Genomic DNA, 12,500 nt, shown 5'->3' on the forward strand with positions numbered 1-12,500 from the left:
ACTTAAAGTACCATCGAAAGTTGATAGGGCAGACATTCGAATGAGACGTCGCCGCCACGGTGGGCCAGCGATCGGCTCGAGGTTATCTAGAGTCACCAAAGCAACCGGGGCGCCCCGAGAGGCATCCCCGCGAGGGTCTTGGGTCTGATAAATGCACGCATCCCCGGAGGTCAGCGCTCGTTTGCATGTATTAGCTCTAGAATTGCCACAGTTATCCAAGTAACGTTGGAGCGATCAAAGGAACCATAACTGATTTAATGAGCCATTCGCAGTTTCACTGTACCGACCGTGTGTACTTAGACTTGCATGGCTTAATCTTTGAGACAAGCATATGCTACTGGCAGGATCAACCAGGTAGTCCCCGTGGAGAAGGCCGGGCGCTGCAGACGGGTCGCCCGGAGGCGCGACCGCCAGCACCGGAGCCGGCCGCCACCGACAGGGGGGGTGGGTGCTGGGAGAGTGGGGAAGAGGAGTCGTTCGGGACGGCGACCGGGCGGGCAGGCGGGGGCGACGGCCGCTGCAGCAAGGCAAACGGCCGCCTCCCAACCTCCCCGCCGGAGCCGCCCCGCTCGGCTCGGCTCCCACTCAAAGCATCATCTTGACCGGAGGGGTGAACGGACTCTCGGGCTCTCCTGAGAAGCACGTGCTCGCCGGAGGGCACCTCCGCGGATGGGCCGGCGGACGCGTTCGAAGGCGCGTCCCCGCCGCGGCGGGCTCCGTTTCTGGACCTCTGAGACGGACGGGGCGCCTCAGTCTCGTCACCCGGAGGCGGCCACGGTGCTGTGGAGGCAGGCGGCGGGGCGTCTGTCACCTTTGCGACCGTGCCTAGAGGCTGGCTTCGGGTTCGGAGGCGCCACCTTCCGCGCGCCGGTTCTCGGAACCGGGGCCGGCTGGAGCCCTCCGATGTGAAGCCCGGAATGCTGCTCGACGGTGGGAAGACATCTGCCAGTTCGCCCCTTACCCATCTCTGGTTCGACGATGAGCTTCCCTACTAACCCGAGCATGGTCATCGCTCGCACCTTCCAAAACCTCCAGGGGCGCAGGCACTTTTCGTTTACTTACCATAAGGCGGATCTCCTCAAGCCTTAAGCAACTAGCGCAGGCTCTCGGCAGCACTTTGAAAATTTTTCAGCCGAAATCTCGAACGTCTGGTAATCCCAAGGGGGGACTTTGAAATTTTTTCTGCACTCATGGTCATCCGACAGAGGGACTTTGAAAATTTTCCTGCACTCATGGTCATCCTACGAGGACACTTTGAAAATAAACACGACACTCTGGTCATCCTGTGGAGAGAGGACAAGAGGGTGGATCACGGTGGGACTGCCGTGACCCTAAGCTACTATTGAGGCATCAACCTGGGATGAGCTGGGGTCTGACATCCCCCTGTTGCCATGGAGGTCTAAAGGATGACCATTAGTTGTGGTTCTCGCCCCGGGACTTGGGTCAGAGTACAGCCGAAGTGGAGCACTTGTGTCGGACTAGGGAGGCTGTGCCGTGCCCCCTGGAGGTCTAAAGGATGACCAGTAGTTGTGGTTCTCGCCCCGGGACTTGGGTCAGAGTATAGCCCAAGTGGAGCACTTGTGTCGGCCTAGGGAGGCTCTGCCGTGCCCCATGGAGGTCTAAAGGATGACCATGAGGTCAAAAGGATGACCAGTAGTTGTGGTTCTCGCCCCGGGACTTGGGTCAGAGTATAGCCCAAGTGGAGCACTTGTGTCGGACTAGGGAGGCTGTGCCGGGCCCCCTGGAGGTCTAAAGGATGACCATGAGGTCAAAAGGATGACCAGTAGTTGTGGTTCTCATCCCGGGACTTGGGTCAGAGTATAGCCCAAGTGGAGCACTTGTGTCGGCCTAGGGAGGCTGTGCCGGGCCCCCTGGAGGTCTAAAGGATGACCATGAGGTCAAAAGGATGACCAGTAGTTGTGGTTCTCGCCCCGGGACTTGGGTCAGAGTATAGCCCAAGTGGAGCACTTGTGTCGGACTAGGGAGGCTGTGCCGTGCCCCCTGGAGGTCTAAAGGATGACCAGTAGTTGTGGTTCTCGCCCCGGGACTTGGGTCAGAGTATAGCCCAAGTGGAGCACTTGTGTCGGACTAGGGAGGCTGTGCCGGGCCCCCTGGAGGTCTAAAGGATGACCATGAGGTCAAAAGGATGACCAGTAGTTGTGGTTCTCGCCCCGGGACTTGGGTCAGAGTATAGCCCAAGTGGAGCACTTGTGTCGGCCTAGGGAGGCTGTGCCGGGCCCCCTGGAGGTCTAAAGGATGACCATGAGGTCAAAAGGATGACCAGTAGTTGTGGTTCTCGCCCCGGGACTTGGGTCAGAGTATAGCCCAAGTGGAGCACTTGTGTCGGACTAGGGAGGCTGTGCCGTGCCCCCTGGAGGTCTAAAGGATGACCAGTAGTTGTGGTTCTCGCCCCGGGACTTGGGTCAGAGTATAGCCCAAGTGGAGCACTTGTGTCGGACTAGGGAGGCTGTGCCGTGCCCCCTGGAGGTCTAAAGGATGACCAGTAGTTGTGGTTCTCGCCCCGGGACTTGGGTCATAGTATAGCCCAAGTGGAGCACTTGGGTCGGACTAGGGAGGCTGTGTCGTGCCCCCTGGAGGTCTAAAGGATGACCAGTAGTTGTGGTTCTCGCCCCGGGACTTGGGTCAGAGAATAGCCCAAGTGGGACACTTGTGTCGGACTAGGGAGGCTCTGCCGTGCCCCCTGGAGGTCTAAAGGATGACCAGTAGTTGTGGTTCTCGCCCCGGGACTTGGGTCAGAGTATAGCCCAAGTGGAGCACTTGTGTCGGACTAGGGAGGCTGTGCCGTGCCCCCTGGAGGTCTAAAGGATGACCATTAGTTGTGGTTCTCGCCCCGGGACTTGGGTCAGAGTACAGCCCAAGTGGAGCACTTGCGTCGGACTAGGGAGGCTGTGCCGGGCCCCCTGGAGGTCTAAAGGATGACCAGTAGTTGTGGTTCTCGCCCCGGGCCGTGGGTCTGAGTATGGCCCAAGTGGGACACTTGTGTCGGACTAGGGAGGCTCTGCCGTGCCCCCTTGAGGTCTAAAGGATGACCAGTAGTTGTGGTTCTCGCCCCGGGACTTGGGTCATAGTATAGCCCAAGTGGGACACTTGTGTCGGACTAGGGAGGCTCTGCCGTGCCCCCTTGAGGTCTAAAGGATGACCATGAGGTCAAAAGGATGACCAGTAGTTGTGGTTCTCGCCCCGGGACTTGGGTCAGAGTATGGCCCAAGTGGTGCACTTGTGTCGGTCTAGGGAGGCTGTGCCGGTCCCCCTGGAGGTCTAAAGGATGACCAGTAGTTGTGGTTCTCGCCCCGGGACTTGGGTCAGAGTATAGCCCAAGTGGAGCACTTGTGTCGGACTAGGGAGGCTGTGCCGGGCCCCCTGGAGGTCTAAAGGATGACCAGTAGTTGTGGTTCTCACCCCGGGTCGTGGGTCCGAGTCTGGCCCGAGTAGAGCACTTTGGTCGGCTACCGGGGGGTGTGCCGTGCCCCCTGGAGGTCTAAAGGATGACCAGTAGTTGTGGTTCTCGCCCCGGGACTTGGGTCAGAGTATAGCCCAAGTGGAGCACTTGTGTCGGCCTAGGGAGGCTGTGCCGGGCCCCCTGGAGATCTAAAGGATGACCATGAGGTCAAAAGGATGACCAGTAGTTGTGGTTCTCGCCCCGGGACTTGGGTCAGAGTATAGCCCAAGTGGAGCACTTGTGTCGGCCTAGGGAGGCTGTGCCGGGCCCCCTGGAGGTCTAAAGGATGACCAGTAGTTGTGGTTCTCGCACCGGGACTTGGGTCAGAGTACAGCCCAAGTGGAGCACTTGTGTCGGTCTAGGGAGGCTGTGCCGGGCCCCCTGGAGGTCTAAAGGATGACCAGTAGTTGTGGTTCTCGCCCCGGGCCGTGGGTCTGAGTATGGCCCAAGTGGGGCACTTGCGTCGGACTGGGGAGGCTCTGCCGCGCCCCCTGGAGGTCAAAAGGATGACCAGTAGTTGTGGTTCTCGCCCCGGGACTTGGGTCAGAGTATAGCCCAAGTGGAGCACTTGTGTCGGCCTAGGGAGGCTGTGCCGGGCCCCCTGGAGGTCTAAAGGATGACCATGAGGTCAAAAGGATGACCAGTAGTTGTGGTTCTCGCCCCGGGACTTGGGTCAGAGTATAGCCCAAGTGGAGCACTTGTGTCGGACTAGGGAGGCTGTGCCGTGCCCCCTGGAGGTCTAAAGGATGACCAGTAGTTGTGGTTCTCGCCCCGGGACTTGGGTCAGAGTATAGCCCAAGTGGAGCACTTGTGTCGGACTAGGGAGGCTGTGCCGTGCCCCCTGGAGGTCTAAAGGATGACCAGTAGTTGTGGTTCTCGCCCCGGGACTTGGGTCATAGTATAGCCCAAGTGGAGCACTTGGGTCGGACTAGGGAGGCTGTGTCGTGCCCCCTGGAGGTCTAAAGGATGACCAGTAGTTGTGGTTCTCGCCCCGGGACTTGGGTCAGAGAATAGCCCAAGTGGGACACTTGTGTCGGACTAGGGAGGCTCTGCCGTGCCCCCTGGAGGTCTAAAGGATGACCAGTAGTTGTGGTTCTCGCCCCGGGACTTGGGTCAGAGTATAGCCCAAGTGGAGCACTTGTGTCGGACTAGGGAGGCTGTGCCGTGCCCCCTGGAGGTCTAAAGGATGACCATTAGTTGTGGTTCTCGCCCCGGGACTTGGGTCAGAGTACAGCCCAAGTGGAGCACTTGCGTCGGACTAGGGAGGCTGTGCCGGGCCCCCTGGAGGTCTAAAGGATGACCAGTAGTTGTGGTTCTCGCCCCGGGCCGTGGGTCTGAGTATGGCCCAAGTGGGACACTTGTGTCGGACTAGGGAGGCTCTGCCGTGCCCCCTTGAGGTCTAAAGGATGACCAGTAGTTGTGGTTCTCGCCCCGGGACTTGGGTCATAGTATAGCCCAAGTGGGACACTTGTGTCGGACTAGGGAGGCTCTGCCGTGCCCCCTTGAGGTCTAAAGGATGACCATGAGGTCAAAAGGATGACCAGTAGTTGTGGTTCTCGCCCCGGGACTTGGGTCAGAGTATGGCCCAAGTGGTGCACTTGTGTCGGTCTAGGGAGGCTGTGCCGGTCCCCCTGGAGGTCTAAAGGATGACCAGTAGTTGTGGTTCTCGCCCCGGGACTTGGGTCAGAGTATAGCCCAAGTGGAGCACTTGTGTCGGACTAGGGAGGCTGTGCCGGGCCCCCTGGAGGTCTAAAGGATGACCAGTAGTTGTGGTTCTCACCCCGGGTCGTGGGTCCGAGTCTGGCCCGAGTAGAGCACTTTGGTCGGCTACCGGGGGGTGTGCCGTGCCCCCTGGAGGTCTAAAGGATGACCAGTAGTTGTGGTTCTCGCCCCGGGACTTGGGTCAGAGTATAGCCCAAGTGGAGCACTTGTGTCGGCCTAGGGAGGCTGTGCCGGGCCCCCTGGAGATCTAAAGGATGACCATGAGGTCAAAAGGATGACCAGTAGTTGTGGTTCTCGCCCCGGGACTTGGGTCAGAGTATAGCCCAAGTGGAGCACTTGTGTCGGCCTAGGGAGGCTGTGCCGGGCCCCCTGGAGGTCTAAAGGATGACCAGTAGTTGTGGTTCTCGCACCGGGACTTGGGTCAGAGTACAGCCCAAGTGGAGCACTTGTGTCGGTCTAGGGAGGCTGTGCCGGGCCCCCTGGAGGTCTAAAGGATGACCAGTAGTTGTGGTTCTCGCCCCGGGCCGTGGGTCTGAGTATGGCCCAAGTGGGGCACTTGCGTCGGACTGGGGAGGCTCTGCCGCGCCCCCTGGAGGTCAAAAGGATGACCAGTAGTTGTGGTTCTCACCCCGGGTCGTGGGTCCGAGTCTGGCCCGAGTAGAGCACTTTGGTCGGCTACCGGGGGGTGTGCCGTGCCCCCTGGAGCCATGGGAGTGAGCTCCAGCAGACTGGTATTTTTCGGAGAACCAGGCCCACACTCCTCAGACTTTGTGCCCAGGGACAGGCCACCAAAATCGGCCGCGGCTCGTGCACTTTGCCCCTGCGTTTCTCCCAGAACCAGAGCCGGAAAAATCCCAAAATTGATGCCCAGAGATAGTCGACTCTGCCTGGAATAGATTGCCACCCAAACCCGCCAACTCACGCTGGTTTTCCGATGGCCTCACCTACTAACCCGAGCATGGTCATCGCTCGCACCTTCCAAAACCTCCAGGGGCGCAGGCACTTTTCATTTACTGGCCATAAGGCCGACCGCCTTAAGCGTTAAGCGATAAGCGAAAGGCTTAGTTTGGACTTAGTTTTTGGAGCGACGAGGTCGCCGTTTTGTCAATTCTGAACCGATTTTCACGCGGTTTTCGACTGCCTGCGCCTGGGGAGCCGCCCAGAAGCCCCAGGCAGTGTTCTGGGTGGACTTCCGGACCGGTCCGGACCCGGTACCGGCCGGGGGAACCGCACCACGCCTCTCGGGCGTTTCTACACCGATTTTCGCGGGGTTTTCGACTGCATAGACGGGGCCACCTGCTGCAGGGCCCGAGGGAGGGCCTTACTGAGCTGGGTCCGACGCAGGGCCCGGTTCCTGGAGCCCGCTGGGGGGGGGGGGGGGGTTCTCTAAGGCTCACGGCGGGCTGCTGAGGGGCCGGATCGGATGCAGACAGGCGCTCCTCTGCCCAGGTCTTTGCTCCCCTGCCCCACTAGGAATGGAAGACACACTGCCAACAGCTTCTGGAGGGTGATGGGCCCTGCTGCAGACCAGGTCCGACCCAGGTTTCAGCTATCCCACCCCGCAGGGACTTAAAGACACACTGCCATCAGCTTCTGGAGGCTGCTGAGCTCTACTATAGAGCAGGTCCGACCCAGGTTTCAGCTCCTGCAGCCCACTAGGACTTAAACACACACTGCCATCAGCGTCTGGATGGTGATGGGCCCTGCTGCAGACCAGGTCCGACCCAGGTTTCAGCTATCCCACCCCGCAGGGACTTAAAGACACACTGCCATCAGCTTCTGGAGGCTGCTGAGCTCTACTATAGAGCAGGTCCGACCCAGGTTTCAGCTCCTGCAGCCCACTAGGACTTAAACACACACTGCCATCAGCGTCTGGATGGTGATGGGCCCTGCTGCAGACCAGGTCCGACCCAGGTATCAGCTCCTGCACCCCGCAGGGAATTGAAGACACACTGCCATCAGCTTCTGGAGGCTGCTGAGCTCTGCTATAGACCAGGTCCGACCCAGGTTTCAGCTCCTGCACCCCGCAGGGAACTAAACACACACTGCCATCTGCAACTGGAGGCTGCTGAGCCCTGCTGCAGACCAGGTCCGACCCAGGTTATGGCTCTCCCACCCCCCTGGGACTTAAACACACACAGCCATCAGCTTCTGGATGGTGATGGGCCCTGCTGCAGACCAGGTCCGACCCAGGTTTCAGCTCCTCAACCCCGCAGGGACTTAAACCCACACCGCCATCAGCTTCTGGAGGGTGATGGGCCCTGCTGCGGGCCAGGTCCGACCCAGGTTTCAGCTCTCCCACCCCGCAGGGACTTAAACACACACAGCCATCAGCTTCTGGGGGCTGCTGAGCCCTGCTGCAGACCAGGTCCGACCCAGGTTTCAGCTCTCCCACCCCGCAGGGTCTTTAACACACACACTGCCATCAGCTGCTGGAGGCTGCTGAGCTCCGCTATAGACCAGGTCCGACCCAGGTTTCTGCTCCTGCACCCCGCAGGGAATGAAAGACACACTGCCATCAGCTTCTGGAGGCTGCTGAGCCCTGCTGCAGACCAGGTCCGACCCAGGTATCGGCTCTCCAACCAGGCAGAGACTTAAACACACACACACACACACACACTGCCATCAGCTTCTGGGGGCTGCTGAGCTCTGCTGTAGACCGGGTCCGACCCAGGTTTCTGCTCCTCCACCCCGCAGGGACTTAAACACACACTGCCACCAGCTTCTGGAGGGTGATGGGCCCTGCTTTAGACCAGGTCTGACCCGGGATATAGCTCTCCCACCCCGCAGGGACTTAAACACTCACTGCCATCAGCTGCTGGAGGCTGCCGAGCTCTGCTGCAGACCAGGTCCCACCCAGGTTTCTGCTCCTGCACCCCGCAGGGACTTAAACACACACTGCCACCAGCTTCTGGAGGGTGATGGGCCCTGCTGTGGACCAGGTCCGACCCGGATATCAGCTCTCCCACCAGGCAGGGACTTAAACACACACTGCAATCAGCTGCTGGAGGCTGCTGAGCTCTACTATAGACCAGGTCCGACCCAGGTTTCAGCTCTCCCACCAGGCAGTGACTTAAAGACACACTGCCATCAGCTGCTGGAGGCTGCTGAGCTCTTCTATAGACCAGGTCCGACCCAGGTTTCAGCTCTCACACCAGGCAGGGACTTAAACACACACTGCCATCAGCTGCTGGAGGCTGCTGAGCTCTGCTATAGACCAGGTCCGACCCAGGTTTCAGCTCTCCCACCAGGCAGGGACTTAAAGACACACTGCCATCAGCTGCTGGAGGCTGCCGAGCCCTGCTGCAGACCATGTCCGACCCAGGTTTCAGCTCTCCCACCAGGCAGGGACTTAGAGGCACGCTGCCATCAGCTTCTGGAGGCTGCTGAGCTCTGCCATAGACCAGGTCCGACCGAGGTTTCAGCTCTCCCACCCCGCAGGGACTTAAACACACACTGCCATCAGCTGCTGGAGGCTGCTGAGCTCTGCTATAGACCAGGTCCGACCCGGGATATAGCTCTCCCACCCCGCAGGGACTTAAACACACACTGCCATCAGCTGCTGGAGGCTGCTGAGCTCTTCTATAGACCAGGTCCGACCCAGGTTTCAGCTCTCCCACCCCGCAGGGACTTGAACACACACTGCCATCAGCTTCTGGAGGCTGCTGAGCTCTGCTATAGACCAGGTCCGACCCAGGTTTCTGCTCCTCCACCCCGCAGGGAATTAAAGACACACTGCCATCAGCTTCTGGATGGTGATGGGCCCTGCTGCAGACCAAGTCCGACCCGGGTTACAGCTCTCCCACCAGGCAGGGAATTAAACACACACTGCCATCAGCTGCTGGAGGCTGCTGAGCTCCGCTATAGACCAGGTCCGACCCGGGTTCCTGCTCCTGCACCCCGCAGGGACCAAAACACACACACTGCCATCAGCTTCTGGAGGCTGCTGAGCTCTTCTATAGACCAGGTCCGACCCAGGTTTCAGCTCTCCCACCAGGCAGGGACTTAAACACACACTGCCATCACCTTCTGCTGGCTGCTGAGCTCTGCGGCAGACCAGGTCCGACCCAGGTTTCAGCTCCTGCACCCCGCAGGGAACTAAACACACACTGCCGTCACCTTCTGCTGGCTGCTGAGCCCTGCTGCAGACCAGGTCCGACCCAGGTTTCAGCTCCTGCACCCCGCAGTGGATTAAAGACACACTGCCATCAGGTTCTGGAGGCTGCTGAGCTCTGCTGCAGACCAGGTCCGACCCAGGTTATGGCTCTCCCACCCCGCAGGGACTTAAACACACACCGCCGTCAGCTTCTGGATGGTGATGGGCCCTGCTGCAGACCAGGTCCGACCCACGTTTCAGCTCTCCCACCCCGCAGGGGATGAAACACACACTGCCATCAGCTTCTGGAGGCTGCTGAGCTCTGCTAAAGACCAGGTCCGACCCAGCTTTCAGCTCTCCCACCAGGCAGGGAGTTAAAGACACACTGTCATCGGCTTCTGGAGGGTGCTGAGCCCTGCTGCACACCAAGTCTGACCCAGGTTTCAGCTCATCCACCCCGCAGGGACCTAAACACACACTGCCATCAGCTTCTGAGTGGTAATGGGCCCTGCTGCAGACCAGGTCCGACCCAGGTTTCAGCTCCTCCACCCCGCCATCACCAGCTGGAGGCTGGCTGCTGCTCCTGCACCCTGCCATCAGCTGCTGGAGGCTTCTGTTCCTCCACCCCGCCATCAGCAGCTGGAGGCTGGCTGCTGGAGGCTGGCTGCTGCTCCTCCACCCCGCCATCACCAGCTGGAGGCTGGTTGCAGCTCCTGCACCCCGCCATCAGCTGCTGGAGGCTGCCTGCAGCCCCTGCACCCCGCCATCAGCTGCTGGAGGCTGGCTGCAGCTCCTGCACACCGCCATCAGCTGCTGGAGGCTGCCTGCAGCTCCTGCACCCCGCCATCAGCTGCTGGAGGCTGGCTGCTGCTCCTGCACCCCGCCAGCAGCTGCTGGAGGCTGGCTGCTGCTCCTCCACCCAACCATCAGCTGCTGGACGCTGGCTGCTGCTCCTGCACCCCGCCATCAGCTGCTGGAGGCTGGCTGCTGCTCCTCCACCACCCAACCATCAGCTGCTGGACGCTGGCTGCAGCTCCTCCACCCCGCCATCAGCTGCTGGTGGCTGGCTGCAGCTCCTTCACCCCGCCATCAGCTGCTGGTGGCTGGCTGCAGCTCCTTCACCCCGCCATCACCAGCTGGAGGCTGGCTGCTGCTCCTGCACCCCGCCATCAGCTGCTGGAGGCTGCCTGCAGCTCCTGCGCCCCGCCATCAGCTGCTGGAGGCTGGCTGCTGCTCCTGCACCCTGCCATCAGCTGTTCGAGGCTGGCTGCAGCTCCTCCACCCCACCATCACCAGCTGGAGGCTGGTTGCAGCTCCTGCACCCCGTCATCAGCAGCTGGAGGCTGCCTGCTGCTCCTGCACCCCGCCATCAGCTGCTGGAGGCTGCCTGCAGCTCCTGCACCCCGCCATCATTTGCTGGAGGCTGGCTGCAGCTCCTGCAACCCGCCATCAGCTGCTGGAGGCTGGCTGCTGCTCCTCCACCCCACCATGACCTGCTGGAGGCTGGCTGCAGCTCCTTCACACCGCCATCAGCTGATGGATGCTGGCTGAACGCTGGAGGCTGGCTGCTGCTCCCACACACCGCCATCAGCTCCTGGAGGCTGGCTGGCTGCTGGAGGCTGTCTGCTGCTGCTCCTCCACCCCGCCATCACCAGCTGGAGGCTGGCTGCTGGAGGCTGGCTGCAGCTCCTGCACCCCACCATCAGCTGCTGGAGGCTGGCTTCTGCTCCTCCACCCCGCCATCAGCTGCTGGGGGCTGGCTGCTGGAGGCTGGCTGCAGCTCCTCCACCCCGCCATCACCAGCTGGAGGCTGGTTGCAGCTCCTGCACCCCGCCATCAGCTGCTGGAGGCTGCCTGCTGCTCCTGCACCCCGCCATCAGCTGCTGGAGGCTGCCTGCACCTCCTGCACCCCGCCATCAGCTGCTGGAGGCTGGCTTCTGCTCCTCCACCCCGCCATCAGCTGATGGAGGCTGCCTGCTTCTCCACCCCGCCATCACTAGCTGGAGGCTGGCTGCTGGAGGCTGGCTGCAGCTCCTCCACCCCGCCATCAGCTGCTGGAGGCTGCCTGCAGCTCCTGCACCCCGCCATCACCAGCTGGAGGCTGGCTTCTGCTCCTCCACCCCGCCATCAGCTGATGGAGGCTGCCTGCTTCTCCACCCCGCCATCACTAGCTGGAGGCTGGCTGCTGGAGGCTGGCTGCAGCTCCTCCACCCCGCCATCAGCTGCTGGAGGCTGGCTGCTGCTCCTGCACCCCGCCATCAGCTGCTGGACGCTGGCTGCAGCTCCTCCACCCCGCCATCACCAGCTGGAGGCTGCCTGCTGCTCTTCCACCCCGCCATCAGCTGATGGACGCTGGCTGCAGCTCCTCCACCCCGCCATCAGCTGCTGGAGGCTGGCTGGCCGCTGGAGGCTGGCTGCTGCTCCCACACACCGCCATCAGCTGCTGGAGGCTGGCTGGCTGCTGGAGGCTGGCTGCTGCTGCTCCTCCTCCCCGCCATCACCAGCTGGAGGCTGGCTGCTGCTCCTACACCCCGCCATCAGCTGATGGAGGCTGCCTGCTCCTCCGCCCCGCCATCACCAGCTGGAGGCTGGCTGCTGGAGGCTGGCTGCAGCTCCTTCACCCCGCCATCACCAGCTGGAGGCTGGCTTCTGCTCCTGCACCCCGCCATCAGCTGCTGGAGGCTGGCTTCTGCTCCTCCACCCCGCCACCAGCTGCTGGAGGCTGGCTGCTGCTCCTGCACCCCGCCAGCAGCTGCTGGAGGCTGGCTGCTGCTCCTCCACCACCCAACCATCAGCTGCTGGACGCTGGCTGCAGCTCCTCCACCCCGCCATCAGCTGCTGGTGGCTGGCTGCTGCTCCTGCACCCCGCCATCAGCTGCTGGTGGCTGGCTGCAGCTCCTTCACCCCGCCATCACCAGCTGGAGGCTGGCTGCTGCTCCTGCACCCCGCCATCAGCTGCTGGAGGCTGGCTGCAGCTCCTCCACCCCACCATCAGCCGTTGGAGGCTGGCTGCTGCTCCTCCACCCTGACATCACCAGCTGGAGGCTTCTGTTCCTCCACCCCACCATCAGCAGCTGGAGGCTGGCTGCTTGAGGCTGGCTGCTGCTCCCCCACCCCGCCATCACCTGCTGGAGGCTTCTGCTCAGCCACACCGCCACCAGCTGCCTGTGGTGAACCGCTGACGACCAGCCCAGGCCCACGTCTCACCTCTCCCTGCCCGCC

This window comes from Nothobranchius furzeri, unplaced genomic scaffold (genome assembly GCF_043380555.1).
Source record: "Nothobranchius furzeri strain GRZ-AD unplaced genomic scaffold, NfurGRZ-RIMD1 Scf066, whole genome shotgun sequence".
Lineage (NCBI taxonomy): Eukaryota > Metazoa > Chordata > Actinopteri > Cyprinodontiformes > Nothobranchiidae > Nothobranchius > Nothobranchius furzeri.